We start from the raw sequence: 6,000 nt of genomic DNA on the forward strand, positions 1-6,000 counted from the left end.
TAGTGGTCGGGGATTCTATTGCAAGAGGAATAGATAGGCGTTTCTGTGGTCGCAACCGAGACTCCAGAATGGTATGTTGCCTCCCTGGTGCAAGGGTCAAGGATGTCTCGGAGCGGCTGCAAGGCATTCTGGAGGGAGAGAGTGAACAGCCAGTTGTCGTGCTGCATATAGGTACCAACGATATAGGTAAAAAACGGAATGAGGTCCTACAAGCTGAATTTAGGGAGCTAGGAGTTAAATTAAAAAGTAAGACCTCAAAGGTAGTAATCTCAGGATTGCTGCTAGTGCCACATCCTAGTCAGAGTAGAAATAGCAGGATAGTTAAGATGAATACGTGGCTTCAGAAGTGGTGCAGGAGGGAGGGATTAAAATTCCTGGAACATTGGAACCGGTTCTGGGGCAGGTGGGACCAGTACAAACTGGATGGTCTGCACCTGGGCAGGACCGGAACCAATGTCCTAGGGGGAGTGTTTGCTAGTGCTGTTGGGGAGGGGTTAAACTAATATGGCAGGGGGATGGGAACCTATGCTGGGAGATAGAGGGAAGTAAAATGGGGGCAGAAGCAAAAGATAGAAAGAAGAAAAGTAAAGGTGGAGGGCAGAGAAACCCAAGGCAAAAATCAAAAAGGGCCACATTACAGCAAAATTCTAAAGGGACAAAGTATGTTAAAAAGACAAGCCTGAAGGCTCTGTGCCTCAATGCAAGGAGTATTCATGATAAGGTGGATGAATTAACTGCGCAGGCAGCTATTAACGAATATGATATAATTGGTATTACGGAGACATGGCTCCAGGGTGACCAAGGCTGGGAACTCAACATTCAGGAAGGGTAGACAGATAGGAAAAGGAGATGGGGTAGCGTTGCTAGTTAAAGAGGGAATTAACGCAATAGTAAGGAAGGACAGTAGCTTGGATGATGTGGAATCTGTATGGGTAGAGCTGCGGAATACCAAAGAGCAGAAAACGCTAGTAGGAGTTGTGTACAGACCACCAAACAGTAGTAGTGAGGTTGGGGATGGCATCAAACAAGAAATTAGGGATGCGTGCAATAAAGGTACAGCAGTTATAATGGGCGACTTTAATCTACATATAGACTGGGCTAACCAAACTGATAGCAATATGGTGGAGGAGGATTTCCTAGAGTGTATTTGGGATGGTTTTCTAGACCAATATGTCGAGGAACCAACTGGAGGGCTGGCCATCCAAGACTGAGTGATGTGTAATGAGAAAGGACTAATTAGCAATCTTGTTGTGCGAGGCCCCTTGGGAAAGAGTGACCATAATATGGTAGAATTCTTTCTTAAGATGGAGAGTGACATAGTTAATTCAGAGACTAAGGTCCTGAACTTAAGGAAAGGGAACTTCGATGGTATGAGATATGAATTGGCTAGAATAGACTGGCGAATGATACTTAAAGGGTTGACGGTGGATAGGCAATGGCAGACGTTTAAAGATCACATGAATGAACTTCAACAATTGTACATCCCTGTCTGGAGTAAAAATAAAATGGGGAAGGTGGCTCAACCGTGGCTAACAAGGGAAATTAGGGATAGTGTTAAATCCAAGGAAGAGGCATATAAATTGGCCAGAAAAAGCAGTAAACCTGAGGACTGGGAGAATTTTGTAATTCAGCAGAGGAGCACAAAGCGTTTTATTAGGAGGGGGAAAATAGAGTATAAGAGGAAGCTTGCTGAAAACATAAAAACTGACTGCAAAAGCTTCTATAGATATGTGAAGAGAAATAAATTAGTGAAGACAAACGTAGAAACCTTGCAGTCAGAATCAGGTGAATTTATAATGGGGAACAAAGAAATGGCAGACCAATTGAACAAATACTTTGGTTCTGTCTTCACGAAGGAAGACACAAATAACCTTCCGGAAATACTAGGGGACCGAGGGTCTAGCGAGAAGGAGGAACTGAAGGAAATCCTTATTAGTCAAGAAATTGTGTTGGGGAAATTGATGGGATTGAAGGCCAATAAATCCCAGGGCCTGATAGCCTGCATCCCAGAGTACTTAAGGAAGTGGCCCTAGAAATAGTGGATGCATTGATTATCATTTTCCAACAGTCTATCGACTCTGGATCAGTTCCTATATACTGGAGGGTAGCTAATGTAACACCACTTTTTAAAAAAGGAGGGAGAGAGAAAACGGGGAATTATAGACCGGTTAGCCTGACATCGGTAGTGTGGAAAATGTTGGAATTAATTATTAAAGATGAAAAGCAGCGCATTTGGAAAGTAGTGCCAGGATCGGTCCAAGTCAGCATGGATTTATGAAAGCGAAATCATGCTTGACAAATCTAGAATTTTTTGAGGATGTAAATAGTAGAGTGGACAAGGGAGAACCAGTGGATGTGGTGTATTTGGACTTTCAAAAGGCTCTTGACAAGGTCCCACACAAGAGATTAGTGTGAAAAATTAAAGCACATAGTATTGGTAATGTATTGATGTGGATAGAGAACTGGTTGGCAGACAGAAAGCAGAGAGTCGGGATAAACGGGTCCTTTTCAGAATGGCAGACAGTGACTAGTGGGGTGCCGCAGGGTTCAGTGCTGGGACCACAGCTACTTACAATATACATCAATAATTTAGATGAAGGAATTGAATGTAATATCTCCAAGTTTGCAGATGACACTAAGCTGGGTGGCGGTGTGAGCTGTTAGGAGGATGCTAAGAGGCTGCAGGGTGACTTAGACAGGTTAGATGAGTGGGCAAATGCATGGCAGATGCAATATAATGTGGATAAATGTGAGGTTATCCACTTTGGTGGCAAAAACAGGAAGGCAGAATATTATCTGAATGGTGTCAGATTAGGAAAAGGGGAGGTGCAACGAGACCTGGGTGTCATGGTACATCAGTCATGAAAGTTGGCATGCAGGTACAGCAGGCGGTGAAGAAGGAAAATGGTATGTTAGCCTTCATAGCTAGGGGATTTGTGTATAGGAGCAGGGATGTCTTACTGCATTTGTACAAGGCCTTGGTGAGGCCTCACCTGGAATATTGTGTTCAGTTTTGGTCGTCTAATCTGAGGAAGGACGTTCTTGCTATTGAGGTAGTGCAGCAAAGGTTCACCAGACTGATGCCCAGGATGGCAGGACTGACATATGAGGAGAGATTGGATCAACTGGGTCTTTATTCACTGGAGTTTAAGAAATGAGAAGGGATCTCATAGAAACATATAAAATTCTGATTGGATTGGACAGGTTAGAGGCAGAAAGAATGTTCCCGATCCTGGGGAAGTCCAGATCCAGGGGTCGGAGATGAGGAGAAACTTCTTTACTCAGACAATTGTTAACCTGTGGAATTCTCTGCTGCAGAAAGTTGTTGAAGCCAGTTCATTAGATATATTCAAAAGGGAGTTAGATATGGCCCTTACAGCTAAAGGGATCAAGGGGTATGGAGAGAAAGCAGGAAAGGGGTACTGAGGTGAATGATCAGCCATGATCTTATTGAATCGTGGTTCAGGCTCAAAGGGCCAAATGGCCTACTCCTATTTTTTATGTTTCTATGTTTCTATTTCGCCCCTCGAGCCTGTTCCGCCACTCTCTCCTGCCACTCAGCCAATTTCCTGACTAGATCAATAGTTTGCCTTCAATTCTATGGGCTTCAACCTTAGTTAACAGTTATGAGGCAATTTTTCAAATACCTTCTGAAAGTCCATATAAATAACATCCATCTGCATTCCCCCCATCTACTACTTTAGTCACCTCTTCAAAAAATTCAATCGGATTCGTCAGGCATGACCTACCTTTTACAAATTCATGTCCTACCTTTTACAAATCCATGCTGTCTCTCTCTGATCAACTGAAAATTCTCACGGTGTTCAGTTACCCTATATTTAATTATAGATTCTAGTAATTTCCTGACAAGAGATGTTAGGCTAACTGGTCTATAATTCCATGGTTTCCCTTGCTAACCATTCTTAAAGAGCGGAATGACATATGCAATTTCCTAATCTAAAGGAATGGTTCCTGAATCGATAGAACTTTGAAAGATTATTGTTAGAGCGTCTGCAATGTTCTCACCTACTTCCTTTAAAACCCTGGGATGGAAACCATCTGGTCCAGGGGATTTGTCACTCTGTAGTGCCATTTTTTTCATTACTGTTATTTTGCTTATGTTAATTTTGTTGAGTCCCTGTCCCTGATTCACTGGAACATAATCAGACAAAAATTAACACCGAGCAAAAGAAACATGGAAACATAGAAAATAGGTGCAGGAGTAGACCATTCAGCCCTTCGAGCCTGCACCACCATTCAATAAGATCATGGCTGATCATCACCTCAGTACCCCTTTCCTGCTTTCTCCCCATACCCCTTGAGCCATAAGGACCATATCTAACTCCCCCTTGAATATATCCAACGGAACTGGCATCAACAACTCTCCGCGGTAGAGAATTCCACAGGTTAACAACTCTCTGAGTGAAGAATTTTCTCCTCATCTCGGTCCTAAATGGCTTACCCCTTATCCTTAGACTGTGTCCCCTAGTTCTGGACTTCCAAAAGAAGGAGCTATTAGGACAGGACTCAAAAGAGGTAGGTTTTAAAGAGCGTCTTAAAGGAGGAGGGAGGCAGAGAGGTTTAGGGAGGAGATTCCAGAGCTTAAGGCCTAAATAGCTAAAGGCTCGGCCACAAATGGTGGGGTGATGGAAGTGGTGGATGAATTGGAGGAATGCAGAGTTCTCGGCGGGTTATTGGGCTGGAGGGGGTTACAGAGATAGGGAGGAGCGAGGCCATGAAGAAATTGAGCACAAGGATGATGGGAGAACAGGACTAGGTGCGAGATAGGATACTTACAGCAGAGTTTTGGATGAGCTCATGTTTATTGAGGGTGGAAAGTGGGAGGCCATCCAGAAGAGCATTGGAATAGTCGAGTGGAGGTAACGTCCCTGATGGATGATGATTTCAGCAGCAGATGGCTGCTGCAGGGACAGAGACAGGCAACATTACTGAGGTGGAAATAGTCTTTGTACTGGTGAGGATCTGAAGGTCAGAAGCTCAGCTCATGGTCAAATAAAATGTCATGGTTGCACACTGTTTGGATCAGCTTGATACAGTGGCCAGGAAGGGGATGGAATCTATGATTAAGTAACAGAGTTTGTGGTGGTTGACAAAGGCAATTACTTTGATTTTTCCAATGTTTAATTGGAGGAACTTGTGGCTCATACAGGACTGGATGTTGGACAAGTAGTCTGACAACACAGAGGCAGTGAAGGGGTTGAGAGAAGTGTGGTAGAACTGGGGAACCTGACTTTGTGTCTTCGGATGACGTCACCGAGAGGAAACATTACAAAGTATTACACAGTATTTACAGCGCAGAAACAGACTATTTGACCAACAGGTCAATGCCAGTGTTTGTGCTCCACACAAGACTCCTCCCCCCCTTCTTCATCTAACTCCATCAACATATCCTTCTATTCTTTTCTCCCGCACAGGCTTATCTGGCTAGCCCTTAAATGCATCTATGCTATCGGTCTCAACTACTCCTTGTGGTAGCGAGTTCTACATTCTAACCACCCTCTGGGTAAAGAAGCATGTAGATGAAAAATAGGAGAGGGCCAAGGATGGATCCTTGGGAGTCTCCCGAGGTAACAGTGCAAGGGTGGGAAAGAACTCATTGCAGGAGATTCTTGTAGCTACAACTGGATAGGTAAGAGTGGGGAGTGATAGTGCTCCATGGTCGCTATCACAGAGTATGTAATTTCTGATTTTGATTAGGGCCGTTTTAGAGCTGTGGTGGGGGTGGAAGGTTCTTGTATGGTGTTTAAAAAAAATTAATTCTTGCGATAGCAAGATCAGCATTTATTGCCCATCCTAGTTGCCCTTGAGAAGGTGGTGGTGAGCCACCTTCTTCAACTGCTGCAGTCTATGTGGTAATGGTAGTGAGTGCTGTTAGGTCGGTAGTTCCAGAATTATGACCCAGTGACGATAAAGGAACAGCAATATATGTCCAAGTCACAATGGTGTGTAATTTGGAGGGGAACTGCCCGGATATGGTGT

Source organism: Pristiophorus japonicus, chromosome 1, assembly GCF_044704955.1.
Source record: "Pristiophorus japonicus isolate sPriJap1 chromosome 1, sPriJap1.hap1, whole genome shotgun sequence".
Classification (NCBI taxonomy): Eukaryota; Metazoa; Chordata; class Chondrichthyes; family Pristiophoridae; genus Pristiophorus; species Pristiophorus japonicus.